General features: G+C 40.9%; 1 long non-coding RNA gene across 1 annotated transcript in view; it reads left to right on the top strand.

The window, feature by feature from the left end:
* The first annotated feature begins 11,182 nt into the window (after window positions 1–11,182).
* Window positions 11,183–18,857, top strand: part of LOC111752322 (uncharacterized) — an 82,416-nt gene continuing 74,741 nt past the window's right edge. Inside the window, exons 1-3 of the long non-coding RNA XR_010319134.1 lie at window positions 11,183–12,006; window positions 15,688–16,135; window positions 18,121–18,275. This is a non-coding gene — a long non-coding RNA (uncharacterized LOC111752322). The remainder of the gene's footprint in view (window positions 12,007–15,687; window positions 16,136–18,120; window positions 18,276–18,857) is intronic.

An 18,857-nucleotide genomic window follows, 5' to 3' on the forward strand; every position in this document is an offset into this window, starting at 1 on the left:
ATTGTAGGAGCCCTAGTGGTACAATAGCTAAGTGCTTGGCGGCTAACTGAAAGGTTGGCAGTTCAAAACCACCAGCCACTCCGAGGGAGAAACATGTGGCAGTCTGCTCCCAAGAAGATTCTAGCCTAGGAAACCCTGTGGAGCAGTTCTATTCTGTCCTATAGGATCACTGTGAGTCGGGATTGACCCAACAACAACAACATTCTAGAAGCAAAGGGTGTGGCAGAGTAAAGTGAAAAGAGTTCTAGGTTTGAGAGAGCTGCCAAGGTCATTGTCTGAGTTTCTAGAAGCGAGCTGGAAACAGGGATTCATGTGTATGTGATTTATTGAGGAGAAGCCCCAAGAGAAGAGGGACAAGGGAAGCAGGAGAGTGGGGGAAAAAAAAACTAAGAAGGACATGGTCTCAGCTGGAGCCTTGCTTCAGCTTGGTCCTACGGGGAGCTCTGGGTGCCACATTGCACCACGAAGAGGGCCATTGCTCAAAGCAATGGGGCAGCCTTTTGTGCCCCATGGAGGGCAATCATTGGTCACTGGCAGGAGCAGGTTACCAGTACCCACAGCATAAGGTGGTTTACAGTATGCATAGGCTTAGATGTGTTTACTTACCAATCCGAAGTGCACAATTTTACGTGGGTTTCACCACATCATTGGTGTGGTGAAAAACAGGTGAAATTGTGCACTACAGATGAGCAAGTAAGCCCAATTAACCCGTGCGTAGCTTGCTTATTGGGCAATCCGTCCTTGGTACTCACTGGTATAACTTCCAAGGTGAGGTGCCAGTTTGGCAGAGGTCAATTCTCCCGAGCTGAGGACGGCTGCGCACCATTGGCAGCCAATAATCACAGCAGCCGGGGGCTGGGTTCGTGACCTGGCAGAGGAATATGGTTAAGCACCACAAGCATCCACTACATTCATGGTGTGTATAGTATTAAGAATTTGCATCTAATCAAAATTATGCTGAGGACAAGGGTTATGGGGGCCCAGTTGAGAATTCTAAATAGTAGAACAGGCAGGCTTTGGAGCAGACCATAGCAGCTGGAAGTAGCTAGCTACTGAGAGCATATGAATTAGTTCGGTGCTGGCCATGAAAGGAGCCCTGGTGGTACAGTGGTTAAGCTCTCAGCTACTAACTGAAAGGTCTGTGTTGGACCACCAGCTGCTTGGCGGAAGAAGAGACCTGGCAATCTGCTTCTGTGAAGATTACAGCCTTGGAAACGCTGTGGGGGCAGCTCTACTCTGTCCTATAGGGTCACTATGTGTTAGATTTGACTCAATGGCAACAGGTTTGGTATTTTCAGTTTTGGGTGAGAGCGGCTTGAGGTACTTGTGAAGACTCTAGACTCAGAGATTGCTTTTTCCTCTCCTGTTCTTGAAATGCTGCCTGCAAACTGTTCTCAAGGGTTTTAGTAGGTGGCTGCTAAAGGGATCATTGTTTTGGGATGTAGGGATTCTATAATGTTTTCGGAAAGGGGGAATGGAGGCTGGAATGGTAAATCTAGAGGCTCAGTTTTCCCACGGGGCTGTGATGGTGATGTCAGGTCTGATGACAACGATGGTGGTGGTGCTGTGAGAATAAAGCTGAGGTGGGAAGAAGGAAGGTGAAGTGCAGCATCTAGACTTGGACCAGTTTTATCTTGTCCTCCCAAAGAGAGGTCTAAGTTCCTATTTGGGTTGAGTTCAATCATTGCATAACCTTTCTGGGCCTCACTTTTTCCACCAATAAAGTGAGGCTGGTAATACTAAATGTGGTTACTGTGAGGACTCTATGAGAAAATATATTTGAAGTTCTTTATGTGTAGTCAGTGTAATAAATTGTATAATTCTTATATGACATGTTATTATTATTAGATGTTAATGGATGTCAGATGGATCCTGGATGAAAGCAGAGAATACCAGGAAGATGTTTATCTGTGTTTTACTGACTATGCAAAGGCATTTGACTGTGTGGATCATAATAAATTATGGATAACATTGCACAGAATGGGAATTCTAGAACACTTAATTGTGCTCATGAGGAACCTGTACATAGACAAAGAAGCAATTGTTGAAACAGAACAAGGGGATACTGCATGGTTTAAAATCAGGAAAGGTGTGCATTAGGGTTGTGTTCTTCCACCACACTTATTTAATCTGTATGCTGAGCAAATAATTTGAGAAGCTGGACTATAAGAAGAAGAACCTGGCATCAGAATTGGAGGAAGAGTCATGAAGAATCTACAATACGCAGGTGAAGCAATCTTACTTGCTGAAAGTGAAAAGGACTTAAAACCCTTACTGATGAAGATCAAAGACTACAGCCTTCAATACTGATTGTACCTCAACATAAAGAAAACAAAAACCCTGACAACTGGACCAATAAGCAACATCATGATAAGTGGAGAAAAAATGGAAGTTGTCCAGGATTTCATTTCACTTGGATCCGCAATCAATGCCCATGGAAGCAGCAGTCAAAAAATCAAAGAAAGTATTGCTTTGGGCAAATTTGCTTCAAAAGACCTCTTTAAAGTGTTAAAAAGCAAAGATGTCATTTTGAGGACTAAGGTGCGCCTGACAAGCCATAACATTTTAAATTGCCTCATATGCATGTGAAAGTCGAACAATGGATAAGGAAGACTGAAGAAGAATTGATGCTTTTGAATTGTGTTGGTAAAGAATGTACCATGGACTGCCAGGAGAATGAACAAATCTGTCTTGGAAGAAGTACAGCTAGAGTGCTCCTTAGAAGGGAGGATGGGGAGACTTCATCTCATGTACTTTGAATGTGTTATCAGGAAGGACCAGTCCCTGGAGAAGGACATCATGCTTGGTAAAGCAGAAGTCAGCGAAAAAGAGGAAGATCCTCAAGGAAATGGATTGACACAGTGGCTATAACAACGTAACAAACAGCAAAGATTGTGAGGATGGCACAGAACTAGGTAATGTTTCATTCTGTTGTGCGTAGGGTTGTTATGAGTTGGAATTGACTCGACGGCACCTAACCACAACAGTGGATTTTTGTTAAGAATGGAAAATTGAATCTCTCTCTCCCCCCTCATTTCCTCTTTTCCTCTCTCCTCTTTTTCGTAAACCATATATTGTGTTCACGTTGTAGTTTAAAATCTAAATTTAAGGGAAACTTTATAAAGGAAAAAGGAAATTTGGATGTTGCAAAAGAATAGATACTCAACATACATTTCTGCACATATGTTATTACCATGCAGTGTGGTGGTTTTCTTTTCTTCTGCACACTCGCATTTATGAAACCAATTTGGGGGTAGTTGGAGCCCAAGAGATGAAACAGAGTTGAAGTAAAACCTTGTTAGTTATCACGTAGGGGGCTGGAAAAATTTGACTTTGAATTAGCGAGGTTAAAATGAGCTGGTATTTTAATAAAATAACAAGAAGGCAGTGTAGGCAGTTAAGGACTGGGAATTGTTTTGAATTACGTACTACTATTTGGGGAAAAAAACGCCACAAGCAGCCTAACAAGGTTTTACTGTACATTGCTTATTGTATGAAATCTGCTGTCTATTAGAAATACTCTTTGTGTCTTGAGCCTTTTATGATTGCTGTGCCATTCTGGGAGCCACTCAGTCTTTTGTGTTGTTCTGTTGTCAGGCATAATGAAATAATTGCAATGACAATTATTTGCTTGTTTGGTTTGAAAAGTTTTCTGTGTTCCAATCCTTCTATTGTCTGTCTCATGGTACCATGATGTGATATATCATGCCTGTCCAGATTCCACGAATAAAAAAAAGTGCATTTTTTTTTTTTTTAGAAGTGCCGACTTCAACAGAGTTTAATGGAGATACATTAAAAGTACTATAAAAAACCAAGCCAACCGCATTGCCATCGAGTCGATTTCAACTCATAGAGACCTTATAGGACAGGGTAGAACTGCCCCATAGGGAAGCAGATTGTCACACCATTCTCCTGAGGAGCTGTTGGTGGGTTTGAACTGCCAACCTTTTGTTTAGCAGCCAAGCACTTAACCACGGTGCCACCAAGGCTCCTTAAAAGCACTATGCCTAGTGAGCCTTTAAAGCAATTGTAGCCATCCCTAACTCAAGATGGTAGGTGAGGTCACCATCTAATCTGGATATTTAAAAAAAAAAAAAAAAAATCTGGATATTAGCAGCCTAGTATTATAAATCCCAAATCAAAATAGATAGACGGACAATGAGAGATATAATATTGGAAACTGGGATTTGTTAGAAAATTCAGGAAATACGGCAGCTTGAAATATTGTAGTGAAGGTTTTACTTAGCCCCCCCTTATCAATTCAGACGGCATGTGCTCTGACCATGAAGACAGGCTAACCGTACGTGGCTCTTATTTTCTAACCCTGCCCAGGGAATCGACTAAAGGTTTAGTAATGAAGATTCAGATCAGCACGGGGATGGTCATCATGGTTATCCTTTGGCCTGGAATGACATGCAGTGTCACTTAGAGGAGGATAGCCAGATGCAACCCAAAAAAGACAGTGAGGCTACGTTATTACCATTATTAAGAGGGATGTTTTAGAGTCAGATAGACTTGTCTTCAAATACAAATATTACCATTTACTAGTTAGTTAACATTTCTGAATATATATATATATACACACATCATATATATTGTCATTGAGTTGAGTTTGACTCCTGGTGACCCTATGTGTGTCAGAGTAGAATTGTGACCGTATCGTTTTCAGTAGCTGACTTTTTGGATGGAGATCATTACTAGGACTTTCTCCCAAGGTGCTCTGGGTGGACTCACGCTTCCAACTTTTTTGATTAGCAGCTGAACATATTAACCGTTTACACCATCCCAGGACTCCTTTTTCACTAAAAAAGGGAAGAGGGGCTGGGGACCATAGTCTCAGGGGGCATCTAGGTCAATTGGCATAACATAGTTCAGAAAGAAAATGTTCTACATCTTACTTTTGTGAGTAGCATCTGGGATTTTAAAAGCTTGTGAGTGGCCATCTAAGATACGTTTATTGGTTCCATCTTGTCCAGAGCAAAGGAAAATTGAAAAACAATAAAAAACCAGACTCAAGGAAAACATTAGTCTAAAGGACTAATGGATCACCTGAATCACAGCTTCCACCAGCCTGAACGCAGAAGAACTAGATGGTGCCTGGGTACCACCACTGACCACTCTGACCAACCCAGTGCCTTCGAGTCGATTCAGACTCATAGTGACCCTATAGGACAGAGTAGAACTGCCCCACAGTGTTTCCAAGGAGCGCCTGGTGGATTCGAACTGCCGACCCTTTGGTCAGCAGCCGTAGCACTTAACCACTACGCCACCAGGGTTTCCAGGGATCACAATAAAGGGTTCCAGAAAAAGCAGGAGAAAAATACAGAACAAAATTCAGATGCACAGAAAAAGACCAGACTTACTAGTCTGACAGAGACTGGTGGAACTCCGAAGACTATGGCTCTCGGATACCCTGCTAACTCAGAACTGAAGCCACTCCCAAAGTCCACCTTTCAGCCAAAAATTAGACAGGCCTATAAAACAAGCAATAACACACATAAGAAACATGCTTCTTAGTTCAATCAAGTATACAACACCAAATGGGCAACTCCTGCTAAAAGCAAGATGAGAAGGCAGGAAGGCACAGGAAAAATGGATGAATGGACACAGGGAACACTGGGGTGTAAAGGGAAATGTGGAGAGTGCTGACACATTGTGGGGATTGCAACCAAAGTCACAAAACAATTTGTGTATAAATTTTTGAATGAGAAACTAATTTGTACTGTAAACTTTCACTTAAAGCACAATAAAATTAAAACAAAAAGGAGGGGGATAATAGTTTTCATTTCATAGAGTTATTGTGAGAATCAAATGAGATAATCAGGCAATGATGCTTAGCCTAGAGCCTAAAAAAAGAGCCTAGTACATAATATATGCTTCTTAAATAGTTGTTAGCTACCACCTAGTCATCCCCCTTCTCAAGGAGACCACCATGCACAATGGAACAAAGTGTTGTCTGGTTCTTCCTTATCCCATGATAGGTTGTGGATTTGACAGTTGTGATTTCATAGGGTTTTTGTTGGCTGATTTTCTTAAGTGGGTCACCAGGCCTTTCTTTCTAGTCCATCTTAGCCTGGAAGCTCTGCTGGAACTTATTCAGCATCATAGCAACACGCAAGCCTCCACTGACAGACAGGTGGTGTCTGTGCACGAGGTGCGTTGGCTTGAACTGAACCACGTCTTCCACATGGAAGGCGAGAATCCTACCAATGGACCTCTTTGTATTATTGTGTGATTCTTCCAGCCCCTGCTGTATTCTCCTATGTGTGCCTCATCTTCCGGCAATTTGTGTGCACACTCAGGGTCAGCAATCCTTGGCTCTGGGTTGCAGAGAGTGGGAATTCTTGCCCCTCCCTCCAGCTTTTTCAGGGCTGACCTCTAAAATTTGAGCCCTTGCCTAATTCTGAGGGTTCCCAGGGCACAGATGGAAAACAACCAGTGATCGTTAGGCACGCCCAACAGGAGATGGGGAAAGAGTCTGACCTTGCATTTTGTATCTGAAACAATTGCTCCAATCTATCATTTTAGTAACACATGTACATGAGTAAACCCATGCATATACTATGCATGCCCACGTGTAAAGCTCAGATATTGTCTATAGGAGAACAAAACATCTTGATTAAAATGAATAATTCAGCTAATCACCCAGATGTTTTATCTATATGGTGTCACACAGCTGGGTGATCTGAAACAGCTAGCTGTTTGGTGACTTGCAAATAAAGCATGTAGATAATAGGATCCCACCCCTCCCTCTCTTTTTTACTCTAGAGTTTTGGCATCGCTTAGACATAGTGTAAATGATATGGCAACATATGGTAAGATCTTGCACATTCAGAAGGATGCAAGCAGCTAGCTAACATTTTCTACTAAAAAACATTGATCATAGGTGTTTTGATGAATCTACGATTCCCACAAAGAAAATCCTTTGAAAGAAATATGGCAGCAAACAAACTGCTGGATTCAAAGCAGGGGTATTGAAAAGTGTCAGGCAAACATTTTTAACTGCTTGTTTGTGCGCAGTCTGGTCAAAATAGAATAGATTTTCTTTTATGGAAGTTAAAAAGGGACTAAAAGACAAAGATTTAGTGTTTGCAGGAAGTTATGTCAGGTTTGTCTAAGAAGCTTCCAGGATTTTGTCTTTGACATCTAGCTATTATTCCCTTAACTAGCATTTTAGGTTTCTGATGTCTTCGGTTCAAAGGAACCAGTTTCATGTTATGCTTTGAAATTAACTACCAAGGAAAGTCTATGTAGATGTGACTGTAAAACAGAAGTCAAGTTGGACAGGAAGTAAAGTGGATAAGTGGGAAGCTAAATAAAACACCCCAGCAACATTCGACAGGTGGAAGGCAGTTGTTGTTGTTGTTAGGTGCCATCAAGTTGGTTCTGACTCATAGCACAACAGAATGGAAGAGGTGTCAACAAGGGCTTTTTAGATGAATTCCATGGATTCCTAAAGGCTTTAATAATTTAATTAAATTTTAGCTCTCCCCTGACTATTTATCTAAGGTAATTGTTAAGTCAATAAATCTGTTTGTCACTGGTCTCTCTTTTTTTAAATACTATCTAAATTTTTGTTTTATTTCATTCAATTTGAGTTACTTTATTTACCACTATATTCAATATTTCCTCTTTTCTTCATGGAGCAATCCTTCCAAATACTACTTCACATATTTCATTTGTCTAAGTTTCTGTTTTTGACTTTTACTTCTTACAACTCAGCCTCTTAAGGTTTGAAAGAATCTTTAATTGTGTATATTTTTAATATATACTTCTATGCAGTATGTCAACAGGGAACTGCCAGAAGTTCAAGCTGAATTCAGAAGAAGACGTGGAACTGCTGATGTCAGATGGATCTTGGCTGAAAGCAGAGAATACCAGAAAGATGTTTACTTGGGTTTTATTGACTATGGGAAAACACTGGACAGTGTGGATCATAACCAATTATGGAGAACATCGCAAAGAATGGGAACTCCAAAACACTTAATTATGCTCATGAGAAACCTGTACATAGACCAAGAGGCAGTCGTTCAAACAGAACAAGGGGATAGTTGGTGGTTTAAAATCAGGAAAGGTGTGTGTCAGAGTTGTATCCTTTCACCACACTTACTCAATCTGTATGCCAAGCAAATAATCCAAGAAGCTGGACTATATGAAGAAGAATGTGGCATCAGGATTGCTTAAAGAGAAGAGGACTTGAAGTATTTACTGATGAAGATCAAAGACCACCACCTTCAGTGTGGATTATACCTCAACATAAAGAAAACAAAAATTCTCACAAGTGGACCCGTAAGCAACATCACGTAAATGGAGAAAAATTAAAGTTGCCAAGGATTTCATTTCACTTGGGTCTTCAATCAACATCCATGGGAGCAGCAGTCAGGAAATCAAACGGCATATTGTGTTGGGCAAATCTGCTGCAGAAGACCTCTTTAAAGTGTTAAAAAGGTAAGATGTCAATTCAAGGACTAAGGTGCACCTAACACAAGCCACGATGTTTTCAGATCACCTCACATGCATGAGAAAGCTGGACAATGAATAAGGAAGACCAAAGAAGAATTGATGCCTTTGAATTACGGTATTGGTGAAGAATATTGAATATACCACGGACTGCCAAAAAAATGAACAAATCTGTCTTGAAAGAAATACAGCCAGAATGCTCCTTAGAAGCGAAGATGGGGAGACTTCGTCTTACATAATTTGAACGTTATCAGGAGGAACCAGCCCCTGGATTAGGGATAACTTGCCTGGTAAAGTAGAAGGCTAGTGAAAAGAAGGAAGGCGCTCAACAAGATGCATTGACACAGTGGCTGCAACAATGAGCTCAGACGTATCAATAACGGGGATGGTGTGGGACCAGGCAGTGTTTTCATTCTGCTCTGAGGGTTGCTATGAGTCAGAATTGACTTGAGGGCACCTAGCAACAACAATACTTCTATGCATTCATCTGAAAGAGTAAGGTAGAAATTTTTAAATCTGAACTCTATACTAAACCAAAACCCATTGCCGTCGAGTTGATTCCGACTCATAGCGACCCTGTAGGACAGAGTAGAACTACCCTTTAGGGTTTCCAAGGAGCGCCTGGTGGATTCGAACTACTGACCTTTGGTTAGGAGCCAAACTCTTAACTAATACGCCACCAGTTTTTCCCAGCCCTATGGAAAATCCATTTTACATGAAAGATGCCACTGCTTTACTCCCACAGAATATGAGATGAATGCCCACCTATATTTAAGCCTCAAAACCTTAAATTCACTGCCTGTAGGAGAAGAAGCATTTACCCAAAGAAGCTGGTGTGCATTACCGTATTTTTTTCCACAAATAATGCACCAGGAAATATAACGTGGCAGAGTGCGCTTAGGAAAATAGTGCGGGGCTGAAAGGGAATTGTGCAGTTGGCAAAAAAAAAAAAAAAAAAAAGAGTATAACCCTGGCGTTATTTGCATAAAATTACAGTATTCTGACGGTTGCACCTGTGACTTCAGATCGTATCTGGAAAAGTTCATTCCCAAAGGTATAAGGTGCAGGTGAAGAAAACTACCCTAGTGAGGACCTGGTGAAACACAGCAAGTATTCTATTTACACCAGCCTAAAAAATACCCCAGTGCGGTCAGGTCAGCTCCGACTCACAGGGACCCAGTGTGTATCCTATCAGAAAGGAACTGTGCTTCATAGGGTTTTCAGTGGCTGATTTTTCAGAAGTAGGCTACTGGGCCTCTCGTCTAATGCACCTCTGGGTGGACTGGAACTTCCAATCTTTCAGTTAGCAGCCAAGCACATTAGCCATTTGCGTTGCCCAGAGTCTCTTAGCCACACCCATGTTATAGGACCATACTAGGGACTGTGCAGCTCCCACAGTTAGGATCAATGGGAAGTTATGTCGTGATTCTGGTGCCGATCATCTCCTACTTTAAATGGCACTTTAATTTCCAAAGCGTTTTCCCCATTTTACAATGAGGAAACGGAGGCTCGGAGTGTGTAAATGGCTTGCCCGTTGCCTCACAGCTCCGTAGAGGAAGAGCTAGACTAGAAGCTGATCAAGTCCAAGGTTTTTTTGTATGGAGCACTTTCTTAGCTTTATGACTGCTTGAACTAACCCCATAACACAATGATGGTCTGTATTAGCTAGCCTGCTGCAACAATCTTGGACTTTCTCCTGCGTAGCATCACCTAGGCAGTTGCAACCAGAAAGACAATGGTTAAGGGTGGGAGCAATTAAAAATACTAATAGAAGATCTCTCCTTCTCTGACACTGTTATTGGCGCATGAGGGTTGTTATGGCAGAGAAAGAAGAATAACTGGGATTTTTATATTGGCAATTTTTCATCTTTCATTGGCTATTCTGACTTAAATTTATGTTCTTACTAATTGTGCTAGAATTTGCGTTCTGGGTTGTGAACATGTCATGCAGCAGTTTTCCCTACTTGTTTGATTATAAAGCAGTCCACACATTACCATATGAAAGAAGGAAACAGCTTGTACGGCCCCACAAAGAAATATCTAGTAGTTGTGCTCTGTAGTACTGGTGTTGCTAAGTGCTGATCCACAGGCAGGCCGTGAAAAGGATCACAGGAAAAGCTTTGTTCAGGGTTTTGTTTTGTTTTGTTTTTTCCTCAAATGGATTTAAAAAACAAATAACATTGAAGCAAAGCAATGATGGGTGAGAGGCAGTGAGCAGGCAGATTATTAAAGCATTCGTCATGAAGTTACAGGCGGGCCCAGGAAGAGTGCCAGTCCTGCCGGCAAAGCTGCCTGGCCAAATATTTCTTGTAGATTATCAGGAGTTCCCAAAAGAAATCTCTAGGCAGAAAGACGGGAAGGGCAAAGTTACTCTCTCGCATCTGTAATTGTAGTAGTTTCTGAACTGTAGCTTCAGAAACCTGTCAAGGAAAGGGTGGTTTACAGGACGGGAGGTGGGCTTTTTTGGAATTGGAAGACTGGGCAATCAGGATGACTGCAGTGATGTTTTCTGAAGGGCATGTGGTATTTATAGACTCGTTTGCTTATATGAATGAGAACTGCCCATTTATAATGTCAGTGTTTTGTATCATCTGACAAAATGAAGGAATGTGGCCTTTTGTATTTATAGATTCACTTTTTTCCCTTTAAAAAATTTATTAAATTTTTTTTTTGTGTGTGTGTATGAAACTATACACAGCAAAGCATATGCCATTTCAACAAATTCTACACAAATAATTCAGTGACAGTGTTTACAGTCTTCACTGTTTACTGGTCTCGCTAATCTTTTCCGAATTATTCCGCCACCACTAACATAAAGTCACTGCCCTCTAAGCTTACCATCTAACCATTCAAGATGCTGTTGTCCATTTGAGCCCACATAGGTAAATCAAAATACAGCACAATGGTCAAGGCAGACATACCTTACTAATTAGGCTAAATTGTTGTTTGGTTCAGAGCAGACGTCCAGTAAATGTTTTGAAGTTTAAAGATTATCTCAGGGCAGCAGTTTTGGGTGTTCAACGAGCCTTAATGGCTCCAGGAGATCTGGATTCCATTGAGATTTTGAAATTCTATTTATTTTTCCCCCTTTTGATCAGGATTCTTCTACAGTATAGATTCACTTTTTATTTTCAGTCTGATTATCTTATGCTGTGACTCAATTCACTTTATTTCAGTTCCAGCTCAGATTGGGATGCACTGAATTTTAGCTTCAACCACAGTACAGTATTTGGCCAGATTGTCTGTTAGGCGTTAGCTTTGGCCTTGGTCATGGCTTTAAAGACTGGATAACCAAATGTTCCCCTTCAACATCATTGATGGTGTCTTAGTTATCTAGTGCTGCTATAAGAGAAATACCACAAGTGGGTGGCTTTAACAAAGAGAAATTTATTTTCCCACTGTCCAGTAGGCTCAAAGTCTGAAGGCTGTCTCTCCCTGTCGGCTCTGAAGGAAGATCCTCATGATGCATCAATCTTCCGTTGGTCTGGGAGCAGCTCAGCTCAAGTCCAAAGGGCACACTATACTCCTGGTGCTGCTTTCTTGGTGGTATGAGTTCCCCAACTCTCCGCTTGCTTCCCTTTCCTTTTATCTCTTGCAAGATAAAAAGTGGCGCAGGCCACTCCCCAGGGAAACTCCCTTTACATTGGATCAGGGAGGTGACCTGAGTAAGGGTGGTGTTGTAATCCCACCCTAATCCTTTTTTTTAATCCTTTTAACCACAGGCAGAGATTATGATTCATAACACATAGGAAAATCACAAAATGGGGACAACCACACATGACCTAACCAAGTTGACATGTCTTTTTGGGGGATACAATTCAATCTGTTACTGATGGCATCCCTGAACTTGGAAGGATAATGACTGAGAGATCACAGAAGTTGTCCTTATGTCTAATTAGCATAATAAGATCAGTAAGAGAAATAAAGCACGTTCATCTAAATACTGATATCAAAGTATAGGCAAATAGTCTACATGTAATGTGCTTTTTATATTAAAATTCTCTGTCCATTTAAAATACAAATGCATGTTATTACGAGGGTAAAATGCTTCAATAATTAATGTTGATTATGAAAGCTGTAAATTTTATGAACAAAAACAATTAAGAACTTTCAAACAAATGGGCTTATAGATTGACAGTTAATAGGAATATTAACAGATAGCACATTAGCTAAATAGCTTTAAGGAAGATTACGTCCTTTTTGAATTAGCAAATGCTTATAGACAAATAAGTAATATAAAAAGCATAACACTATAGAGATTGTTTTATATCATAATTGTCCTCTTTGTAAAACTGTTTGCATTTGAAAGACTGAACAAAATAAAACAAAATAAGAATGATGTCTGCTTTCATAAAGATTACACCCAATGGGGCCGTTCTACTCTGTCCTATAGGGTTGCTTATGAGTTTCTATGAGCCAGAATTGACTCGATGGCAACCGGTTTGGTTTAATGGGTTTGTTGTGCCAATCTTTAAAAATTCAACTACTGGCATTAAAAAAAAAAAAATCAGGTTTCTTGAGGTACAATTTATATACAGTAAAAAAATTCACCCAGTTCTATGAGTTTTGTCAAATCTTATGATGCCATACAATGTAATTGCCATTATACTAAAGATATAGAATATTTCCATCACTCCGAAAAGTTTCCCTGCACCTCCTTTGCAGTCAATACCCACTCCAGCCTCTGGCAACACTGATATGTTTCCTGCCCCTATAGTTTTGCCTTTCCCAGAATGTCATGTAAATGAAATCAAACAGAGCTGTCCCAAAGGGCGACCTGCTTGCCACATGGGAGTGGTAGGATCACTCTGCCGCGGGGCTCATCCTCAGCTTGGCAGGTCCAGACTCCATAATTGTCAGTGGCCTCAGTTGGTCCATTTCACTGAGTGGACACACAGAGACCCTCTCACCTGGGTCAGCAACATTAACCACAGGTGCGCCCCCTGGGTTCCCCATGTAGGCTATCACCATTCAGTGTCAAGGCACAAGGAAAGAAGAAGAGACAACGACAACGAAGTTGCTGGGCGAGGTGGATTAGCTGATATTGACCCAGGCAGGGAAAGCCTAATAGCCAACGCTTCTACAAGAATATGTACATCTCTAGGATTTTTTAGTATGCCCAATGCTGCCCTTTTCCTAGATATATAGAGCAAGAAGCAGTTGTTTGAACAGAAAAAGGGGATACTGCATGGTTTAACATCAGGAACTGTGTGTGTCAGGGTTTTATCCTTTCCACCAGATTTAATTCAATCTCTGTGTTGAGCAAATAATCCAAGAAGCCAGACTATATGAAGAAGAACGTGGCATTAGAATTGGAGGAAGACTTATTAACAACCTGTGATATGCAACCTTGCTTGCTGAAAGCAAAAAGGACTTGAAGCACTTACTGGTGAAGATCAAAGACCACAGCCTTCAGTATAGATTACACCTCTACATAAAGAAAGCAAAAATCCTCACAACTCGACCAATAAACAACATCATGATAAACAGAAAATATCAAAGTTGTCAAGGGTTCAATTTTACTTGCATCCACAATCAACATTTCATGGGAGCAGCAGTCAAGAAATCCAACAATATATTGCATTGGGCAAATCTGCTGCAAAAGACCTCTTTAAAGTGTTAAAAAGCAAAGATGTCACCTTGAGGACTAAGGTATGCCTAAACCAAGCTACAGTATTTTCAATCGCCTCATACGCATGTGAAAGGTGGACAATGAATAAGGAAGACCAAAGAAGAATTGATGCCTTTGAATTATGGTGCTGGCAAGGAATATTGAATATATAATAGACTGCTAGAAGAAAGAACAAATCTGTCTTGAAAGAAGTATAGCCAGAATGCTGCTTAGAAGGGAGGATGGAGTGACTTCATTTCACGTTCTTTGGACATGTTATCAGGAAGGATCAATCTCTGGAAAAGGACATCATGCTTGGTAAAGTAGAGGGTCAGCAAAAAAGAGGAAGACCCTTGACCAGATGGATTGACACAGTGGCTGCAAAAATGGGCTCAAACATAGCAATGGTTGTGAGGACGGTGAGGCAGTGTTTCATTCTGTTGTACCCGGGGTCACTGTGAGTTGGAACCGACTCGCCAGCGTTCAACAACAACATCTGTCTGGAGGGGTGTGTGTGTGTGTGTCTTAGGTGAAGTGTCCTGCTCAACCACCCCCACTTGTGACAGGTAGAGCTAAGTAGAATTCATCTGACTCCAAAGGCACCATGAGACTGTGCCCTCCCACTAATAATGGAAAATGTGTGGAGAACAACACCCAGGTCTGGGAATTTCAAAGCCTACATTTTACCCAATCTGCCTTGTTCCCTTCTTGGAGGACACCCTCAGTTTGGTTGGGTCCTGCTCCCTCTTTCATTGCATTGTTTGAGAATTCAGAGTATTTGCAATGTTGCCGAACAGTCTCTCTGCAGCAGGTGGTCAAATTGCACTCCCATGAAGTTCATGTGGAAAAAGATTTGGGGTCATGTCTCGTGAGGCCTCTTGCTCAAGAAGAAGTTGAACATACTTGATGCCAACAGAAGTATCCAGGTAGGGAAATCTAAATTACACTAACAAAATGAATTCATCGCTGATCTCCTCCTAGTCCAAAGTCTCAATATGATTCTTTAAAATGGCGAGCCACCCTAAAGCATTAAGAATTTGACTAGTTTACATGCAAAATTTAGAAATTCATTAACTGTGTGAAGCATTTTCTGACTCTTTTCTTTTCCTAATGCTGTTTGTGTTTTTTCTTTGGACAAAATAAGGGACTTTCAGATCTTATTAATAAGACTAACATCAGATTTCAACTTGAAGAAATTAACTCATAATCAGCCCACTACAAAACCGCTCTCTCTGAGAGATTGCAATAAATAAACAGCGAGAAAATTTGCGATGCTAATCGCCACACTAGAGTGTTGACATCAGAAAATAAGCTTGTTGTAGGATTGGAGGAAGGTAACTTAATCATTTCAAACTTATATTTACTTATCTCCAAATTGGAGAAACACCTACACCTTGCTTTTCCTTTAAAAAAAAAAAAAGCCATCAAGTTGATTCTAACTCATGGTGACCCCATGTGTATCAGAGTAGAACTGATACACATGAGCTCAATTAAGTGTTCTGGAAAGCCCTTTCTTTGAAGTGTTATCCATAATTTGTTATGATCCATATAGTCCAATGCCTTTGCATAGTCAATAAAACACAGGTAAACATCTTTCTTGTACTCTCTGCTTTCAGCCAAGATCCATCTGACATCAGCAATGATATCCTGAGTTCCACGCCTTCTACTGAATCTGGTTTGAATTCCTGACAGTTTCCTGTCAATGTACCACTGCAGCCACTTTTGAGTGATCTTCAGCAAAATTTTACTTGCACGTGATATTGATGATATTGTTAGAAAATTTCCCCATTCTGATGGATCACCTTTCCTTGGAACGGGCACAAATATGGATCTCTTCCATTCAGTTGGCCAGGAAGCTATCTTCCAAATTTCTTGGCATAGATGAGTGAGCGCTTCTAGAGTTGCATCTATTTGTTGAAACATCTCAACTGGTATTCCCTCAATTCCTGGAGTCTTGTTTTTCACCGATGCCTTCAGTGCAGCTTGGACTTCTTCCTTCAGTACCATCAGTTCTTGATCGTATGCTACCTCCTGAACTGGCTGAACGTCAACTAATTCTTTCTGGTACAGTGACTCTGTGTATTCTTTCCATCTTCTTTTGATGCTTCCTTCATTGTTTAATATTTTGCCCACAGAATCCCTTAATATTGCAACTCAAGGCTTGAATTTTCTTTTCAGTTCGAGAAATGCTGAGTGTGTTCTTCTTTTTTGGCTTTCTGACTCCAGGTCTTTGTATATTTCAATATGATAATTTACTTTGTCTTCTCAGACAGATATAAGATAATAGTGGCTGTTATTAACGAGATTATTGTTGTGTCCTTATTATTTTTGTTGCGGTGGATCTCCTATTGCCCATTTACAAGTTTTCTATTTTCTAGGGGTATACCTAAGATGATTCTATAACCATAACCTTTTGACATCAATACCCGTTGCCGTCAAGTTGATTCTGACTCATAGAGACCCTATAGAAAAGAACAGAACTGCCCCATAGAGTTTTAAAGGAGTGGCTGGTGGATTTAAACTGCTGATCTTTTGGTTAGCAGCCTAACACCTAACCACAGCACCACCAGGGCTCCCCATATAAAAATAGCCAGGTGTTTGGTGGACACTGAGCTCTTGGGATTCAGAATAGTTAAAACCTGTTGATTAATCTCTGTGCTTGCTCAGGTACATGGGGTAATCTGACAATCATCTGAGCCTCCCGTATCCCCAGGTCAAGTTGCCCTATGCCTACGATGAGGAAGAGGATGGAGGATGAGAAAATAATGGTCATAAATAATAACCATAAAATCATTTCATTAACAACCTGTGTTATGCAGTTGACACAACCTTGCTTGCTGAAGGTGAAGGGGACTTGAAGCACTTACTGATGAAGATCAAAGACCAAAGCCTTCAGTATGGATTACATCTCAACATAAATTAAACTAAAATCCTCACAACTGGGCCAATAAACAACATCATGATAAACGGAGAAGAGATGGAAGTTGTCAAAGATTTCATTTTACTTGGATCCACAACTGACAACCATGGAAGCAGCAGTCAAGAAATCAAAAGATGCATTGCATTGGGCAAATCTACTGCAAAGGGCCTCTTTAAACTGTTGAAAAGCAAAGATGTCACCTTGAAGACTAAGGTGTGCCTGACTATGCCATGGTATTTTCAATCGCATCATTTACATGTGAAAGCTGGACAATGAATAAGGAAGACTGAAGAAGAATTGATGCCTTTGAATTGTCGCCTTGGCAAAGAATGTAGAATGGACTGCCAAAAGAACAAACAAATTTGTCCTGGAAGAAGTACAACCAGAATGCTCCTTAGAAGCAAGGGTGGCGAGACTGTGTCTTACATACTTTGGACATGTTGTTAGGAGGAATCAGTCCCTGGAGAAGGACATCATGCTTGGTAAAGTACAGGGTCAGTGGAAAAGAGGAAGACCCTCAATGAGGTGGATTGACACAGTGACTGCAACAATGGGCTCAGGCATAACAACGATTGTGAGGATGGTGCAGGACTGGGCAGCGTTTTGTTCTGTGGTACATGGGGTCGCTATGAGTCAGAACCGACTCGACGGCACCTAACAACAACAGCTCTTTTATAAGTAGCCCTGGTTGTATAATGGTTAAGCCCTTGGCTGCTAGCTAAAAGGTCAGTAGTTCGAACCCACCAGTGGCTCTGTGGGAGAAAAGACTTGGTTATCTGTTTCCATAAAGATTACAGCTTAGGAAACCCTATGGGGCAATTCTACACTGTCTTAAAGTGGTGCTACGAGCTTCAATGGACTCGATGGCACCCAACAACAACAATAACCATTTTAGAGAACACATTTTTAAAAAAATGTTTTTAAAATTCATGACCTCATATGATTCTTTCAGCATAGCTATTTTTTTGACCACTTCTTTCTGAAGGAAACCCTCTAAGTTCATAGAAATACAACAGTATAGAACTGGAAAATATCAGAGAAATTATTTTGTCTATAAAGTCTTAGCATTTCAGAGAGAAACATCTTAGCCTAGAGGCCATGGAATTAATGATTTTTTTTTTTTTTACAGATGACGAAGCTGAGGCCAGGAAAATTTCAGTAACTTGATAAGAGTCACAAAAATGCATTCCGGCTGCCTGACTCTCAATTTACTGTTTGCTCTATGCCTCCACCCTTCTGCCCCCCGCTCAGAAGGAGAGTCAGGTGGAATTTCTGCCATAAGAGGTAAATTTTTTTTCTGACCTAAGGCAGAGTTGGCATAGGGTTTCATTTTCTGTTCCAATTCTCATATATTTGAAGTGGTTACCGAAACCACTGTGTTGAACAGGATTTGGAGTCCATATCTGAACTTTAATGGCAAAGAGTGTCACAATTGATTACTGATGTCTGTCGTGGATACAGGTTGGGAGAATGGCAGTATCCGTATCTGCCAACCCTGGGTTAAGGTATTGTCACTCCAGGATTCCTTTTTTAAAAAGAAAATACATCTTTTAGAATAATACATCACCATTAAAACCTTGTTATCACCAAATCAACCTTATCAGCAATTAGTAACTACTGGAGGTAGGCAAGTTTTGAAGGGGGACAGAAGATACACAGGTCTGGAGCTTGGAAAATTGCTTAGATAGGGAAGACTTGAGTGGGGAGCTGCAGAGGCGGTGGATGGGGGTCTGGGTCAGCAGGAACAATCAGAGGTTGCATGAAGACCTTGAATGTCTAGAGAAGAGCTATGGTACCAGCAGAAAAAAAGGATTCAGAAATCAGAGATGGGGACGCACCAGGGCGACCAAACTTCCCAGTTTGTCT

Source organism: Loxodonta africana, chromosome 23 (genome assembly GCF_030014295.1).
Source record: "Loxodonta africana isolate mLoxAfr1 chromosome 23, mLoxAfr1.hap2, whole genome shotgun sequence".
Lineage (NCBI taxonomy): Eukaryota > Metazoa > Chordata > Mammalia > Proboscidea > Elephantidae > Loxodonta > Loxodonta africana.